A 19,322-nucleotide genomic window follows, 5' to 3' on the forward strand; every position below is an offset into this window, starting at 1 on the left:
TATGGGTATATGGTCTATGTGTAATATGTTTTTTTTTCATATATGCTACTTACCTGATGAAGTGTATTGTATAGCCTACAGTTGATGTCTACAAGCCACGTCGGCAAATAAAATATAACGGCGCAATAAAAATAATAGCAACTTGTACCTCTTTGATGTGTATATGTATACAGGAGTTACCAGGTAACTCTTACCTTTGCGGGCTGTAAATTAAAGTGGGGCTTATTCCCCACTTGTTCTGTGTATTTACCAGGTAACTCTCATATTTGCGGGCTGTAAACTAAAGTGGTGCTTTGTTCACCTCTTGTTATAAATGTTATAGGGTAAATACCATAAACATACAGAATATTGTTATTTTTATTTTAAAACAACTTATTTCGAAACATCTTTAAAACACTATAATTAAGCCAACACTTAATGTTTATTATCACATAACTTTTATTTCAAATAAAAAGTCATGACAATTATTCGTTGTTTTTGCGGCTGGCTTCCTCTGTTGGTGTTCTTGTCCACTCGGATGTTGAGTTGATGTCGTCTCACAAATGCTGTTCTTCATTACATATAAAAAACATAAATGAAAGCCTTCAGTAAATGTTTCTTCACTGTGACTTGTCAAAAAACTGAGTTTTCTGAGCCAGTTATAAACTTTAGGCTAATTTATGTGCTAGCTAGCTGCTACTGTTAAACTGTCTTGAAAAACATTGTTTGAAATGCGTGAGTCATGTATTAACAAAACCAGTCACCTTATCCAGCATGCGGATCGTGCTCACATCACTCGCAGCCGTACTCCACAGGGTAGAAAGTTTTTAAAACCTCTTAAAGAAATTTCACCTCAGGATCGCGTTCCAGCAAACCTCCTGCAGACGTCTGCGTGCTCTACACATGCGCAGTAGCCTACTCATGTAGTCGTCTTTTGCTTTAGCCGGAGCTGATATCTGCTGTTGTTTCATTCTGGATTGCCATTGCATAAATTATATTTGGCTAAAATACTTGTGTTTACACATGTTGCAAAGTTTTATTCTACCAATGATAACACCTATTAAAAATAAACAAATAGCGTGCTGCTTTGTGGTCATTATTGTGTCATTTGAAATAAAATTAAATAAATTGCAAAGCACCACTTCAAATATGTCCGCAAATGTAAGAGTTTCCTGGTAAATGGGGAATAAGTTGCTATTTTTATTGTACTTACCTTAAAAAAAGATAACCACATTAAATCAGTTGGACTTTTGTTATTAAAAGCAAGTAATATAGGCTACTAAAATAAAAGTGATGTGCTTTTATATTTATTTGCCGATGTGGCTCGTAGACATCGACTGTATACAACATTCATTAGTCAATATGAAAAATCCACAATAAAATAAAATAAAAAAATAAAACATAATTTACCCATAGACTTGAATAAGTCATACATACCATGTAATATTATAATAGGTACCATGTAGTTATAAAATACTTAGAGTATAAATAATTTATAATTCTACATATTCTTAACCCCTTATTACCCCAAACTTAACATATTATTCCCTTATACCTACAAGTACGTACTGTAGAGGTACCCTGTTGTTACAAATAGGTACGCTGTAAATTCGGTTTAATTACCCGGTACTTTGCGGGTCGTAAAATAAAGTGTTACCCCGTTAGTTGTTATGTTTCATAGGTTCCTTTGTCTTCACCAGCTGTGCAATATGCCTAACATATGTTCTTTGTTTACAGAGCCTAATTTCTTTTGCTGGGGCTGTTCCTTCTGCAACAGAGGACTTTAATTTAACTGCTCCAAGTCTTTTCTTACAACTTCACAGTCAGCAGACTGGAACCATTAGAGAAAATGGTTTGTTTGAGTCAACAACCATATTTATTCACTGGATAAATGGTGGTCAGGTTAGTTAATCTTAAGAAATAAAATTATGCAAATAATGTTTTATAATGCTTACATTTATGCAATACAATGGTAATACAAATGGTTTGGAAAGTGTGATATTACTTTACTCAAAAACAAAACCATCTGGGACTGCTCCGGCGCCGGCGCCTCCGTCTGGGACTGCGCCGCCGCCTCCGTCTGGGACTGCGCCGGCGCCTCCGTCTGGGACTGCGCCGCCGCCTCCGTCTGGGACTGCTCCGCCGCCTCCGTCTGGGACTGCTCCGCCGCCGGCGCCTCCGTCTGGGACTGCTCCGCCGCCTCCGCCTCCGTCTGGGACTGCGCCGCCGCCTCCGTCTGGGACTGCTCCGGCGCCGCCGCCTCCGTCTGGGACCGCTCCGGCGCCGCCGCCTCCGTCTGGGACCGCTCCGCCGCCGGCGCCTCCGGCTGGGACTCCTCCGCCGCCGGCGCCTCCGTCTGGGACTCCTCCGCCGCCTCCGCCTCCGTCTGGGACTCCCCCGCCGCCTACGCCTCCGTCTGGATCTCCTCCACAGTCTCCTCTGTGGTATGCTCCACCGTCTCCTCTGTGGTCTCCTCCGCGGTCTCTCTGAGGGTCTCCACGGTCTCCATCACCCATACCTCCATGGTCTCCTTCACGCTCTACACTTTCTCAACATTCTTCTCTGAGTCCTTTAGATTCAAACATAAAGGATGTATTACGCACTTTGCATTCAAATGTTCTTTTTCACGTGGCGCCACCAACAGCAAATCGAATTAACGTTGTGAGGACAGACATTGTTGAAAGTGCTTTCCGAGCATTTAAAAGAAAGCAATTCAATCCTAAAATGAGACTTGATGTTGTGTTCGTTGGCACCTGTGGTCTAGGTGAAGGGGCTGTGGACAATGGTGGACCCACCAGGGAATTTTTGACCCTGGTACTGAGAGATCTATTGAATTCGCATTTCTTTGTTGGGCCGGCATCTGTGAAAAATCTAGGGCTAGACTCTATAGGTAAGCACGTTACAGAATTGCTCATAGATTACAATTTACAGAATATGTTTGACAAGTATTTGATTATATCGTTGCATGTTTTTGTGTCCTGTTCAGGTCAATTTACTTATATGCTTAACTACTCCCTGATCTGTTGCTTTAGTTACTGTCCAAATGAGGCTGTATGTTATCTTCAGAACTTACACAACATTATAAAAGATGTCTACAAATTGTATTTTATATTTACAGGACTCAGCAGAGGCACCTACCGAATTGTTGGTATGATATTATCTGTCTGCTTAGTTCATGGAGGACTCGGACCCCCTGTTTTTTCTAATAGACTACTCTGCCAACTGATTGGAGAACCCAGCCCCCCTGTTGACATCATGGAGGTGGACGATGCTGACCTTAGACAACAGTTACAAAAGGCCGGTGTCAAATTCATGAAGGCATTCTTTTTTCTGTGTTTCTATAGCATTGTGCTGCACTGTGAGAATTCTTATGATGGGATAGTACTCATTTTCATTATGATGACAAAATATGATTTGCAACAGTAAAGAAGTAACTAGTATGTTTCTGTACTGTAACTGGTTTTAAACAGCAGCTTAAGTGTGATGTAAAACAACGCCTGGAAACTACCCTAATCACAAACTGGGCTAAGAAAGTTTAAAACATCATCTACACACATTTTGTACTGAGAAATTTCTAATAAAGTAATTATTTGTTCATTACAGATTCAAGAAGCCAAAACTGTGGAGGAGACACGAGAAGCTGCAAATGTGGCAGCCAATAACCTTTCACTTCTTGGGTCCCTGACAGTCATCAGAACATTGAGTGACCGTGATGATATACTGTCGTCATCCCTAAATTATTATCTAGAAGGAAGACTTGATGCACCTTTGAGGCAGTAAGTGTTTTTATAGTGCCTAATGAACCAAAATGATGTCCATTTGAGATTAAATAAGGTTTGGTAACATCTAGTTTTGTTACTTAACACTCTGGGGTCGACGGCGGCGCGGGCGCCGCAAACTCTTTATTTTTCAATCACTCCACAAAGAGACTTAAAGTACTCTGCTGATTTTTGACATACAGATATGATTTATACATCATTTAAAACGTTACAGTGTCTAGTTTTTTTCTGTCCACTCCCAATAAAAACAGAATGTTGTGCTTTGTAATAGAGTTCAATAGATCTCTCAGTAGCAGGGTCAAAAATTCCCTGGTGGGTCCACCATTGTCCACAGCCCCTTCACCTAGACCACAGGTGTCAACGAACACAACATCAAGTCTCATTTTAGGATTGAATTGCTTTCTTTTAAATGCTCGGAAAGCACTTTCAACAATGTCTGTCCTCACAACATTAATTCGATTTGCTGTTGGAGATCGCCACACCCCGGCGCCATTGAAGTGAACGAGCAGAAACATCCATATGCATGACTCGTGCCTTCTGCAGTCAATGGATACGCAATCCACAAACCATTCTCTCCATTCCTTGTTGTTCCATCCGATTGCACCAAACATGACATCTAAATCCTTATTTACTTGCGTATGTGTGTCAGTATCTCCAGAAGCGAGTGTTTTCTTTGTCTTCCGTCAAACAGTTGACGCGACGGGAACGCACATACACAAACACACGAGTAAGGAAACTCGACGCGCTTTTTGGTATTCTTATAAAATACGCGATTACAAACAGTACAATCCTTATTTAGTTGCGTCTAAGCGCATATCTCCGCACAGCATGTTTATTAAAGGAATAGTCTACTCATTTTCAATATTAAAACATGTTATTACCTTAACTAAGAATTGTTGATACATCCCTCTATCATCTGTGTGCGTGCACGTAAGCGCTGGAGCGCGCTGCGACGCTTCGATAGCATTTAGCTTAGCCCCATTCATTCAATGGTACCATTTAGAGATAAAGTTAGAAGTGACCAAACACATCAACGTTTTTCCTATTCAAGACGAGTAGTTATACGAGCAAGTTTGGTGGTACAAGGTGAGGCGTGGCGCTTTTCTAAGCGGATTTAAAAGAGGAACTATATTTTATGGCGTAATAGCACTTTTGGGAGTACTTCGACTCGCCTGAAAAGTCCGCTCCCCTTCTCACTCTCATAATGGGAGAGGGAGGGTGTTACTGCGCCGAGTCGAAGTACTCACAAAAGTGCTATTACGCCTTAAAATATAGTTCCTCTTTTAAATCCACTTAGAAAAGCGCTGCGTTTTGTTTTGTACCACCAAACTTGCTCGTATAACTACTCGTCTTAAATAGGGGGAGCGTTGATGTGTTTGGTCGCTTCTGGCTTTGTCTCTAGATGGTGCCGTTGAATGAATGGGGCTAAGCTAAATGCTATCGAAGCGTCGCAGCGCGCTCCAGCGCTTACGTGCACGCACACAGATGATAGAGGGATGTATCGACAGTTCTTGGTTAAGGTGGTGACATATTTTGGTGTTGAGAATGAGTGGACTATTCCTTTAAACACAGGATCACTTGCGTGTGCACACATTCACTGCATTCATGATCAACACGTGAGGTAATGGCGGCGACTGTAAACAAACATTGATAGGTTTATCACGCGTGTCCCTTGTTGTGTTTCTAATGATTACAAAAACACAAATAAGAGTCCAGACACCGATAGGCAGTTGTTCTTTTGAGCTTTTTACGGTACAAAAGTAAACCTCTCGCTGGCCAACCAAACACTAACCCTGTGTTGAAGTGTGTTCACTTTACGATAGCCAAACAGTACCTTTACTATGATTAGGCTACTATGGTTTTTAAAAGGTAACTTATACTTGTGAAATTAATAGAAAATATTTCAATAGAAATATATATAATGTGTGTGTGTGTATTTACATTATATTAAAAAGTAAACCTTATCATTACTACAGAGAAAGTTACATTCCTGTTGAACATCCCCACAAGGCTCATTATGTGGCTCATTATGCAACCCTTTTGTCTCTCAGCTGTCAATCACTGATTATTCAGGAGCTTTCCCGCATCCACGCATACAGCCTTTCCCAAGCAAAATTGTCTTCGAAATTGTAAATCAAAATCTTGCTTTATGTGAATGAGTAGGCCATATGATTTTCACATCATTTTGAAGAAAAAACTCTAGACTACTAGATCCTGTTTTGAAAAGTCTTGGGAAAACATGTTTAGAATGAGTTTTGTGGAGTTATATCAGTGACTTAAAAATTTAGCTTTTTCAAAACCACGCATAAACATTTTTCTCTCAAAAATACAAACATATACATACATGTTGATTATATGATATTGTAGCCCAGTTTGTGATGAACACAGTGTTATGAGACTTTTGCCATTAGTATGTTTTTAAGCAACTGAAAAAAGCACAAATGTCAGTGCATGTCAAAACTTCCCCAGGGCCCTAAAAACCCCTTAGACCCCAGAGGGTTAAGTAAGTGATAATGTGCATCCAACTGGTTATCACAAAATAAATACTGACAGGGTAAACTGAACCCCAACATTACATTGAAGTGACTTGTATCACCCTGAAGGGATTTATTTGTGATATTAAGACTGCTTGCTGTGTATTATTCCACATAGTACACATTTAGTTGCTATACAAGTAAATATGTGGCACTCGTGTATATATAAAAGTTGCTAAATACAACCTCCGTCAAAAGTGAGAGTGATATTAACCAAATGTTCTCACCATGTGTTATCTAGACATTAAATACTTTCGCTTCAGATCCACTGTATTCTGTTTTCTGGCCATTTATAAATACTGTTTTTTGGACATATTACATTAAAAGTATGATTACTTTTATAAGCCTCAGTGTTTTACAGCTTCGGGGGTGGGGTTGGTTGGACAGACAGACAGACAGACAGACAGACAGACAGACAGACAGACAGACAGACAGACAGACAGACAGACAGAAAAGTAGTGAGTAAACACGATGCAGTCACACATTGAGTTTAATCCAACCAGCTGTTCCTTTAACTCTGCTGAAATCCTGATACATAAACTCGATTAATAATTGTCTGACAAAATAACCATACATTTACATTGAAGCCTTACTGCTGTTTTCTCATCATGTCTTTTTGTGTTATGAGCTTTTTATTTCAAATGTGAGTTTAATTGTATGTTGCGTACAGGGCTTGACAATAACTTTTTGCTCACCAGCCAAAGCGGCTAGTTGTTTTCCAAAGTTACTACCCACTCAGGATTTTCACTTGCAACAATTTTGTTGCTGGTAAAATACATTTTATATGATTAAACTTGACTATGGCATCCTAAAATGACTTTGAGTAATTGTACTCGATTTAGCTAGATTAGATGCAGATTGACTTTCAAATGCAGACTGACCACCCAAGTTAAGACTACATTATTTAGCTGTTAATATCAGTATAGATCATATCATATATTTAGGTGCATGAAAAACAAGCTAGAAAGGCATAAATAGATTAACTTTAATATATTAACAGTGGAGCGCGGTGTAGAAGATTAACTAAAAAGATAAACACAAAAACTCTAGACAAACACTTGAAATATTTATTAACAACAGCAGTAAAATGTATATGCTTGATCATGGTTGCTGTTAAAAGTTATTTAAGACTTTAAATGGCAAATGTCGAGAGGGTATTATTTTTGCACAAAGTAGCCTACATTAAAATGTGCGCGAACCTCTCCACTTGTGGGTTTCCTTTGATTTCGGACAAAACTGGGACGTGTGCATTTAGGTATGCGCTATGAATTTCTCTCCGCTCTTGCCCAGAGAGTGTGCACGCACTTTAAATCTCTTCAGTCACTTCCATGCAATTGTGTTCTCCTTCCCAAAGTGTGCGTGTATGCGCTCAGACTGCGTTCCGTGCATTCGCAAATCCATCAGCTTTTGCGCTCTCTCTGGTAAAACATTGGCGCTTGGTCCGCAAGGCGAGCCTCCGCTGCATCGCGTGCGCGTCTCAGTACGTTGCGCAGGGTGCAGGGAGTGCTCACGGGAGTTGTAGTTTCCCAGTGTCATTGCGCATTGTTTATAATTTCGCATATCTTTTAAGAAAACTACAATTAAAAAAACATATTTAACAAGCCAAAGTGGCAAGTGGGATTGGCTGTCTTAACCGCCACAACCAAAATCTACCTACATTTGGCGGGTGTTTTAATGTCAAGCCCTGGTCGCGTAGCGCACACAAATCGATGCAAATTCAGAAATATGACAGCATATACTGTTAATGTTACACAGAGTTATAGCATATAGCTACTGTACAGCATGATAGAGAGGGAGAGAATGCGCGCGTGTGTGTGTGTGGGAAAACACCTTCACCTTTTCAGTTATGAGGCGTGCGCTGCACGCAACATGACAGAGCGCGCATTCAGTGAATTAAGCAGAACAGTAAAATATAAATGTGCGCACTCAATTGGATAATTTTAAACGCGCAAACACAGACAAAAAGACATGCCATCGTAGAAATAAGATAAATAACACATTACTTGAGGGCTATTTAGTTTGTTTAATAAAATAACAAATTGTTATCTGGCGCTATAAAGAAAATCAAATAAAATATACTTGACCTTCAAGGGGGGCGGGTTGAGACGTTAGGAGGGCGGGGCGCCCCCCTTATATAATGGTAGGGGAAACACTGAGGCTGCGTCCGAAACCGCATACTGTATAGTAGGTACTGAATTAGATGAAGTACCTACTTACTTGGCGTTAAAACAGTAGGTACTGTATAGTATGAATCCTGGTAGTATGAATGAGATTCGGACGTACTACATCCGCCATGTTGCTACATCACGTGACATACGTCGTCATCACGTCGTGTCATTTCAGCGCGAAAACAGCCGCGTGCCTCTTCTTCTTCGTTGGATAACTCCTCGTCCGGGGCATCATGGGATAGTGTAGCGTCCATCGTATGCACACTGCAAAATCTAACCGGAAGTAGTAGGTCATCCGGGTACTTTTCGCATACTGTTTTTCGAATACTATGTATTCGGACATACTACTCGCTTCGCCTACTGCTTTTCGCGTACTATATAGTATGTAGTAGGCGGTTTCGGACGCAGCATGAGCCTATTTTTTATTATTATTATTTCCTAATGTCAGTAAGCAAATGGCTGTGTCATCTCGGAATAAAATCACATGTTGTGACTGCCCAATCAGAATCAAGCATTATAGAGTGCAGTATAATGTTAATATCAAACAACCATATGTTGTGTGTTTGTTGAAGTGATTATCTGCATAACCTTGTTAAGCAGGGAAATGTCCTGAATGTTGGTTTGTACACCCAGGTAGTAATGTATCAAGTCACTGATATCACTTTGTGGAATGTCTTTACTAGATTGAAGGAGGGCTTGGAAACTCTGGGAGTGCTACAGGCACTAAAAAATAACCCGTGCCTAAGAGATCTGTTTGTTGGAGGTCCCCCTGCACCGCTAACGGCAAAACAAATAACAGACCTCTTTAAGGTCTGTTATTCTGAAAAAGGACGCACGCGCCGGGTGGAGGAGGAGCTTGCAGTTGGCCAGTGGCGAGACTGGCTCATAGACCTTGAGGGTATGCACTCTTACCAGAAGACACATGTAGTGTTTAACACTTAATGTAAAATATAGTGATTCACATAATTTGTTGTGGTCTACTACACCATTGTCTGCAAATATACTGTACAAAAAAAACAGTTTTTCCCCCCTCATTTCCTGGGCATTGTCTCACAGTAATGGTCAATTTTATTTTAAGGACAAAAACATGGGGTGGTTTCCTGTACAAGGATTACACTAGTCCTAGACTAAAAAAATGTAGAGGCTGTCCAAACTAAAAACATATCTTAAAATATATCAGTACGCTTTGTTTTGTGTTAAAATGCACACAAGTAATGTAAGGAAGGATACTATGTTTCCTAATTAAACTAAGGCCTAGTCCTGGCTAGAGATCGACCGATAATAATTTTTTTTAAACCGATACCGATAACAAATATTTGGATGCTTATGTGCCCGATGACCAATATGCTGAACCGATTTTTATTTACTGTTATACTTTTGATTTTGACATAATTACTACAACACTACTGAACTGAACAGACCCTTATAAAAATAATAATAATAATAATCACTCCCTCTTTGCATACAAAGTAATAAATAGAGGGGTCTGACAGAGTGAAGAATAATATTAATTTAATGAATAATGTAGAAACTGTATTCCAAATACATGGACCATTCCAAACACCCCTATCATTTCGTCAGAAATGGACTGATCCAAAGTTCGCGCTAAGGTTGCCAGGTAAGGGAGCGGGAGAGAGAGAAAAGTTTAGCGGAGTTGGCTGCATATTCTACATATAGTAAAACAGGTGGATTACGTGCCTTTTTTGGGATGTAATATATTTGTCTTGACTTCAGCAATCCAACCAATAGTTAGCAAAGAGGTTCGACAAATGAAATCACTGACTGGAATACTACATTCAGGAAAGTAACAAACAAAATGGCTTATATATCACTGAATTTCTTAACTGGTAATGTAATTTGATGTCAGAATAATTAATATTTTGTTGTTATAGCTTATGAAATGGCTGTTATCTATGCATTTACTCACACATTAACTGTATCAAACTGTGACCGCTTGCGGAGGTAATAAATCATTAATTAATATCAACAGACATTTATTTAGATATTTTAGCAAAATAATGTTTATCTGGGAAATTTTAACATAACTTGGGGTAAATCTTGTTAAAAGTTAGCTACATGTGGTGGCTGTGCTTCAGGCCTTCAACCCCGGTAACTTAAGTGAACAGCAATATGAACGTGATTTTACTATGCTAATGATAAGCATAAATAAAAGAAAAACTAATTTAATTTAGAGTTTTTAATTCCACAAAGCATTAATTCATGGTTGTTTTATTCATGCAAAGCTACGTCGTTATTGCGAGCGGATTTTATGGATCAGCGTGACTCTGTGAGTTCGTCTCTATTCTTGGAGAAGCTGCATACATTGCTTTTAATATATCAACTTATTTAACATAACATACATTAATGCACAAATAAGCTGTGCTATAAATGCCTCATATGCAAAGTAAGTATACTCAAAGTACTTTTAATAAAGTCGCGTCACTCCGCCGTCATATTTGCTGTGCAGGCTGCTGCTGTGAGCTCCTCTCTTCAGATGCGTCCAGCGCGCAATTCTCAATTCTCTCACTTATTGGTCAATTCGATATTACAAAACAGATATCCGATCATCGGAAAATGCTCAAATATCGGGGAAAATATAGAAAAACAGATATCGGTTGATCTCTAGTCCTGGCATAGACTAATCCCTGTCCAAGAAACCACAAAATGTATAGAATTATGTAAATACTTATTTTGTAACACTGATATAAACAGTGGCATCTTGTGGCAAATTATTTATTTTATATAGGTCCTCACCAGCTATTTTTAAAGCAGTTTTGTGGTCGCTCAACCAAGCCAAGAATATGCATCAAAACATGCAAGGATTAAAGAGAATGTTTTGTTTATCTACAAATATTTTTGGAAAGGCTATTTTCATACAAATGTTTATGGAAATATTAACACTTGATTTTATGACAAAACATAAAAACAATCTAGCTATTAAGCAGATAAAAGGTTTTCAACTTGACAAAGAAAATTATTAAGGACTTAACTTAGGTTCTGATTATGTGAAGTATTCAACAATTTTGCCATGAATCACTTTGTTAAAAAAAAACAAATTTTATTTGCAGGTGGAGATGCTGTGCTGCCCTGGAATGAAAACATACAAATTACTTTGGAGGATGTCCTTATGTTTAGCACGGGCACCAATCGGATTCCTCCACATGGATTTGATGAGTTGCCAACATTAGGATTCCTTCATGCAGATAAGGAACAAAGACAATTTCCAGAGGCCAATACATGTGGATTAATTTTGAGGCTGCCAATTCATAGTTCTTATGAAAAATTTAATGAGTACATGATTTCTGGAGTTGTGCAGTCCCCACATTTTGGCATACCTTGATTCATTTCTGTCGAAGTTTCATGTACAAGCATGATTAATGTTTTGGTCATACAATAGGATCACTTTTTTTTCAAGAATTTGCACACATATGGTCCTGCTGAGGTTTTTTCATTCTCTCCATTATCTTCATTATCTCTTTTTCCATAAACATCAGTGTCGTATGGATAAGCCTGTAATGTCCAATTTATCTTAATTTCAGTTTTGACATTTTGACACAGATTCTTGCATTATTGTTGCGGTTTTGTAAAACTGAATGTATAAAATTTACCTGGTCATGTCCCTCACTACCAAAAAATGACTTGTAAAGAACAACCGGGCCTGTGTTGGCATCTTAGTCTTAGTGCATCATGTTTACACAATTTGCGCAACATTCTTCTTATTACTTGTAAAGAACAAAATTGCTTACTAGGTCTAATTTGGTAATTTTGTATTTGTAATGTTTTTGGAACCGGTATGTTGCAGTGTTGTACTGAATTCTGTTAACGTATGTAATTGTTAACACATTTAAACGGTGGTTTTATGATTCTCAGTATTTAATCGTCTGAGAGTTTTGTTTAATGGCATTTTCGCAACATCTGCGTGTATGTGTGTTTTCATCACTAGCCTTTATAAATGCCTTATTTCTTAGCATTGTTACCTGACGCAATGTTGACAATAGGTTTTATGGCAAAAAGCCTAGTGTTGTTGTTGCTAAGTGTTATCAATGTAGTTCAAATTAAGTACTTAAAACACTGTGTCCATTGTACATTATTTCTTCCAGTTCATTATTTTTATAGTTCATAATATTCAAACAGTGACAAAACAATGATAAACTGGGTTATGATAGTTTTAAGAATTGACAGACTACTTTCCAAAAAAACACAAATTGTAATGGTACTGTCTGAGAGATATGTGTAAGGATGCACATGCAGCATTTTATTAAAAGGCAGTCCAAGTGTAATCCAAAAACAGGTTTAAGGTGAAAAACAGACAACAAGGGTTATTTTGGGTTAATAGGTGTAGTTTTCTTCCCTACCACTAGAGGTGCCATGTTTAAAAAAGCCTAATGGGATAAAATAATTTACATTTTGAACAGAAGCTGTGTCCAAAACCGCTCCCTATCCACATATAGTGCACTATAACGGGTGACGAATGCTTATGTGGAATCAGCTTAAGGATATACTGACAGTGAACACCACAAATTTACGCTTATAAACAATTGTTTAGTTGTCAATAATTTTCTACTTTTTACAAATAAACACATTAAAATTAACTGCGATTTATTATATTTAAAACATAATACAATTTTTTATAAAACAATAAATAAACAACAGTAAACAAATATGACAAGCAGTGGTTTTGTTCTCTTTATTAATAACTAATACAATAAACATGACAAATGTGACCAACAGTAAGAAAATAAATGTACCGTTTCTCAGTAAAATCAATGAAGCCACACAGGTAAGGGTTTATGACGAATCTCTGCGACAGCTCTCTGACGCATGGTATTTACGTCAGTTTCGAAATCGCTCACTCATTTTCGTTCCCTTCTTCCCCATATAGTGGACTAAATTGTCATTTGTTATATAAGAAATAGTGAACAAGGTAGAGGTTTCGGACGCAGCTAGATTATCTGATTCACACTCCCGAGCAGAAGGGTGCGCAAATGATTCACTGTTTCAAAGCGCTCAAAACACATAATATTGCGCCACCCGCTGGTGAAAACGTAAAAGCAACAAGATCTGAGTCCAAACATTTTACACATTTTAAAAATATGTTTAGGAAAAAAAAGTATTTAAATTAAGCCATTAGTTGTGAATTATTTGTTTTTAGTTTTATCTAGGGAAAACAAATCATTAACACTTTAATCCCCATTTTAATGATGCACATGAGTCATTGTAGCCTGCAGCATGTCCATGTAGCAGCTGACGTATTAAAGGCGGAGTCCATGATGTTTGAAAGCCAATGTTGATATTTGAAATCACCTAAACAAACACGCCCCTACACCCAATAGAATCTGGACCTTCTGTTGATAGACCCGCCCCACACATACGCAACCCGGCATTTTATTTGATTTGATTGGCTATAAGTGTGTTTTGGTAGTCGGCCCGTCTCCTTTTCCAACGCGTTTTTCAAACATCGTGGACTCCGCCTTTAATAGTTTACTGTGGATACTTGTTATATAGTTATTTATTGTTGTATATGTATACAGGCTTGAAACTGCACCACAATGTACAAAGTTGTGTCATTTTTCTTTATTTCAGAAATTAGGTAAATCTATATGGAAAATTACAAATTATTCACATCAAGGTCTATAAAAGTATCAAGAGTAAAAGTTAACAATATAGATTGTAATTATTTAATTTACGTGTTGAATATTAAACACCTAGTATTTAAACTATTAAATTTGCTCGTGTAACATACAGCTAAGTGTGTAAATTTGCAATGTTATTAAACATTTGCATTTTGCAATATAACGGATTATAAATTTGCAGTGGCAAATGTGTATTGTCCTAGATATAACAACAGCCACAGTTAATTGGGCACTTACTGTATGTTTGCTTTTGGCATTTTCTAGTAGAAAGGTTTTATAACACGTAGTTAAAATTGGTCTATTCTAAACCTAAAATAAAAGTCAATGGTAACTTATAAATACATAATAACATTTCAGTTTTCGGAATAAAATACAGAATATAACACGTGCAGCTTTTAAGACCAAGCTACAGTTGCGGAGTTTTGTACAATCACACACTTCTAAAAAGGTCTGACAGCATCTGCAACTACTTTTGAGGTAAGTGTCTATGGCGGCGACGTGCTTCTCCACGACGTTGGTCTCACGCGTCAGTGGAGGCGACGTGCTTCTCCACGACGTTGGTCTCACGCGTCAGTGGAGGCGACGTGCTTCTCCACGACGTTGGTCTCACGCGTCAGTGGAGGCGACGTGCTTCTCCACGACGTTGGTCTCACGCGTCAGTGGAGGCGACATACTTATCCACGACGTTGGTCTCACGCGTCAGTGGAGGCGACGTACTTATCCACGACGTTGGTCTCACGCGTCAGTGGAGGCGACGTATCCTTATCTCGCGTAAAAGTACACGACTGTCTCCTTTGCTTGGTTATCCATGGCACTATCCACTCGCCATACCCGAGGGGACCTTTCGAACGAGCCCGCCCTCGACCCTCCGACCCTTTTCGCGGGCCGAGATACGGCGGTTCGAAAAAAAAAAAACGCTCGTCCGGAGTTCGCGCGCCCGTAGCGTCCGCTGCGTTCGTCCGCCGGAGGCGCGGCCGGTCTCGTTCGAAAGGCCTCTCTCGGGGCTTTCCGGGGAAGCCAGCCTCGGGTCCGTGCGACCCCGGGGGCCGGAGATACGGACTTCCACCGCTGCACCTTCAAACGGCCGTAGCTCAGGCGCCTTAAGACCGAGACCTTAGCCCTTTGGGTCCCTCATCCTCCAGGAGGGGCCCTTTCCAACGATCCCACCCCCGTCTCCGTACCCCCTTCCCCGGCCGAGATACGACCCCGGGAACATCGCCCCGTCAACCCGACCACCGTGCACCCGAGGACGGCTTTGGACCCCGCGACGGACACCCTGGAGCTCGTACCCGGCGCACCGTTCGGTCCCTGCCATCCCACTCTTAAGCACTCCCCCACCAGACTAAGCCCCATCCTCCCGGCCCTTCTGGAGAACCAAACAGTTGGTCAACCCCAAAATTTCTCCAACCGTTGGTCAACCCGAAAGATTTTCCAGCTGTTGGTCAACCCCAATCGACTTAGGTTTTGGAGCGTTCGAGTTTCCAGCAGTTGGTCAACCTCAATCGACTTAGGCTCTGGAGCTTTCGCCTCTCCAGCAGTTGGTCAACCCCAACAACTTAGGCTCTTGAGCTTTCACTTCTCCAGCAGTTGGTCAACCCCATCGACTTAGGTTCTGGGGCGTTCGCTTCTCCTGCCATAGACTTAGGTTCTAGAGCTTTCGCCTCTCCGACAGTTGGTCAACCCCAATCGACTTAGGCTCTGGAGCTTTCACTTCTCCAGCAGTTGGTCAACCCCATCGACTTAGGTTCTGGAGCTTTCGCCTCTCCGACAGTTGGTCAACCCCGATCGACTTAGCTATATACCTGATGGCACCTGTTCGCCCTACCGTCCCCCGCGAAGGGGGAACCCGCCGGGTCCGCGGCCGGGAGGGTGCGCCTCGGTCGGCCCGGGGGACCGGAGATACTTCCGGTCAAAAATCCGAATTTCGTTACAGCGCCGCTCCGGCGCCTCGGGCCCGGGTCCTTCGACCTTCGGGTCGGTCGGTCCGCCGGAGGGGCCCTTTCGAACGAGCCCACCCGCGAGTATCTGGCCCTTTCCGCAGCGGAGATACGGGGTGCCGTCTCCGGATTTTCCCACGGCCGCTGCTCGGGCGACTTAAGTCCCAGGACGTCGCCCTCGGGGTCGGTCGCTCTACCCGAGGGGACCTTTCGAAAGAGCCCGCCCTCGACCCTCCGACCCTTTCCGCGGCCGAGATACGGCGGTTCGAAAAAAAAAAAAACGCTCGTCCGGAGTTTGCTCGCCCGTAGCGTCCGCTGCGTTCGTCCGCCGGAAACTTGACCGGTCTCGTTCGAAAGGTCTTTCCCGGGGCTTTCCGGCGACGCCGGCCCCGAGTCCGTGCGACCCCGTGGACCGGAGATACTTCCGGTCGAATATCCGAATTTCGTTACCGCGCCGCTCCGGCGCCTCGGGCCCGGGGCCTTCGACCTTCGGGTCGATTGGTCCGCCGGAGGGGCCCTTTCGAACGAGCCCACCCGCGAGTATCTGGCCCTTTCCCCGGCGGAGATACGGGGGGCCGTCTCCGGATTTTCCCACGGCCGTTGCTCGGGCGCCTTAAGTCCCAGGACGTCGCCCTCGGGGTCGGTCGCTCTACCCGAGGGGACCTTTCGAACGAGCCCGCCCTCGACCCTCCGACCCTTTCCGCGGCCGAGATACGGCGGATCGAAAAAAAAAAACGTTGGTCCGGAGTTCGCGCGCCCGTAGCGTCCGCTGCGTTCGTCCGCCGGAGGCGCGGCCGGTCTCGTTCGAAAGGACTTTCCCGGGGCTTTTCGGCGACGCCGGCCCCGAGTCCGTGCGACCCCGGGGACCGGAGATACTTCCGGTCGAATTTCGGAAAACTTCGAATGGCCGTATCTCGGGCGCCTCGGGCCCGGGGCCTTCGAACTTCGGGTCGGTCGGTCCGCCGGAGGGGCCCTTTCGAACGAGCCCACGCGCGAGTTACTGGCCCCTTCCGCGGCGGAGATACGGGGGGCCGTCTCCGGATTTTCCCACTGCCGCTGCTCGGGCGCCTTAAGTCCGAGGACGTCGCCCTCGGGGTCGGTCGCTCTACCCGAGGGGACCTTTCGAACGAGCCCGCCCTCGACCCTCCGACCCTTTCCGCTGCCGAGATACGGCGGTTCGAAAAAAAAAAACGCTCGTCCGGAGTTCGCGCGCCCGTAGCGTCCGCTTCGTTCGTCCGCCGGAGGCGCGGCCAGTCTCGTTCGAAAGGTCTCTCTCGGGGCTTTCCGGGGACTCCAGCCTCTGGTCCGTGCGACCCCGGGGGCCGGAGATACGGACTTCCACCGCTGCACCTTTAAACGGCCGTAGCTCGGGCACCTTAAGACCGAGACCTTAGCCCTTTGGGTCCCTCATCCTCCAGGAGGGGCCCTTTCCAACGACCCCACCACCGTCTCCGTACCCCCTTCCCCGGCCGAGATACGACCCCGGGAAATTTCGCCCCGTCAACCCGACCACCGTGCACCCGAGGCCGGCTTTGGACCCCGTGACGGACACCCTGGAGCTCGTACCCGGCGCACCGTTCGGTCCCTGCCATCCCACTCTTAAGCACTCCCCCACCAGACTAAGCCCCATCCTCCCGGCCCTTCTGGAGAACCAAACAGTTGGTCAACCCCAAAATTTCTCCAACCGTTGGTCAACCCGAAAGATTTTCCAGCAGTTGGTCAACCCCAATCGACTTAGGTTTTGGAGCGTTCGCGTTTCCAGCAGTTGGTCAACCTCAATCGACTTAGGTTTTGGAGCGTTCGAGTTTCCAGCAGTTGGTCAACCTCAATCGACTTAGGTTTTGGAGCGTTCGCGTTTCCAGCAGTTGGTCAACCTCAATCGACTTAGGCTCTGGAGCTTTCGCCTCTCCAGCAGTTTGTCAACCCCAACAACTTAGGCTCTTGAGCTTTCACTTCTCCAGCAGTTGGTCAACCCCATCGACTTAGGTTCTGGGGCGTTCGCTTCTCCTGCCATAGACTTAGGTTCTGGAGCTTTCGCCTCTCCGACAGTTGGTCAACCCCAATCGACTTAGGCTCTGGAGCTTTCACTTCTCCAGCAGTTGGTCAACCCCATCGACTTAGGTTCTGGAGCTTTCGCCTCTCCGACAGTTGGTCAACCCCGATCGACTTAGCTATATACCTGATGGCACCTGTTCGCCCTACCGTCCCCCGCGAAGGGGGAACCCGCCGGGTCCGCGGCCGGGAGGGTGCGCCTCGGTCGGCCCGGGGGACCGGAGATACTTCCGGTCGAATATCCGAATTTCGTTACCGCGCCGCTCCGGCGCCTCGGGCCCGGTGCCTTCGACCTTCGGGTCGATTGGTCCGCCGGATGGGCCCTTTCGAACGAGCCCACCCGCGAGTATCTGGCCCTTTCCGCGGCGGAGATACGGGGGGCCGTCTCCGGATTTTCCCACGGCCGCTGCTCGGGCGCCTTAAGTCCGAGGACGTCGCCCTCGGGGTCGGTCGCTCTACCCGAGGGGACCTTTCGAACGAGCCCGCCCTCGACCCTCCGACCCTTTCCGCGGCCGAGATACGGCGGATCGAACGTCGCCCTCGGGGTCGGTCGCTCTACCCGAGGGGACCTTTCGAACGAGCCCGCCCACGACCCTCCGACCCTTTCCGCGGCCGAGATACGGCGGATCGAAAAAAAAAAACGCTGGTCCGGAGTTCGCGCGCCCGTAGCGTCCGCTGCGTTCGTCCGCCGGAGGCGCGGCCGGTCTCGTTCGAAAGGTCTTTCCCGGGGCTTTCCGGCGATGCCAGCCCCGAGTCTGTGCGACCCCGTGGACCGGAGATACTTCCGGTCGAATATCCGAATTTCGTTACCGCGCCGCTCCGGCGCCTCGGGTCCGGGGCCTTCGACCTTCGGGACGATTGGTCCGCCGGAGGGGCTCTTTCGAACGAGCCCACCCGCGAGTATCTGGCCTTTTCCGCGGCGGAGATACGGGGGGCCGTCTCCGGATTTTCCCACGGCCGCAACTCGGGCGCCTTAAGTCCCAGGACGTCGCCCTCGGGGTCGGTCGCTCTACACGAAAGGACCTTTCGAACGAGCCCGCCCTCGACCCTCCGACCCTTTCCGCGGCCGAGATACGGCGGTTCGAAAAAAAACGCTCGTCCGGAGTTTGCTCGCCCGTAGCGTCCGCTGCGTTCGTCCGCCGGAGGCGTGACCGGTCTCGTTCGAAAGGTCTTTCCCGGGGCTTTCCGGCGACGCCGGCCCCGAGTCCGTGCGACCCCGTGGACCGGAGATACTTCCGGT

General features: G+C 44.3%; 1 long non-coding RNA gene across 1 annotated transcript; it reads right to left on the reverse strand.

The window, feature by feature from the left end:
* Positions 1 to 420: 420 nt before the first annotated feature.
* Positions 421 to 1,736, reverse strand: LOC141365476 (uncharacterized). The gene is made up of 2 exons (XR_012370649.1): positions 744 to 1,736; positions 421 to 550 (listed from the first exon to the last, which is right to left on the reverse strand). It is a non-coding gene; the product is annotated as an uncharacterized lncRNA (long non-coding RNA).
* Between the last annotated feature and the right edge of the window lie 17,586 nt (positions 1,737 to 19,322).

Source organism: Misgurnus anguillicaudatus, chromosome 1, assembly GCF_027580225.2.
Source record: "Misgurnus anguillicaudatus chromosome 1, ASM2758022v2, whole genome shotgun sequence".
Classification (NCBI taxonomy): domain Eukaryota; kingdom Metazoa; phylum Chordata; class Actinopteri; order Cypriniformes; family Cobitidae; genus Misgurnus; species Misgurnus anguillicaudatus.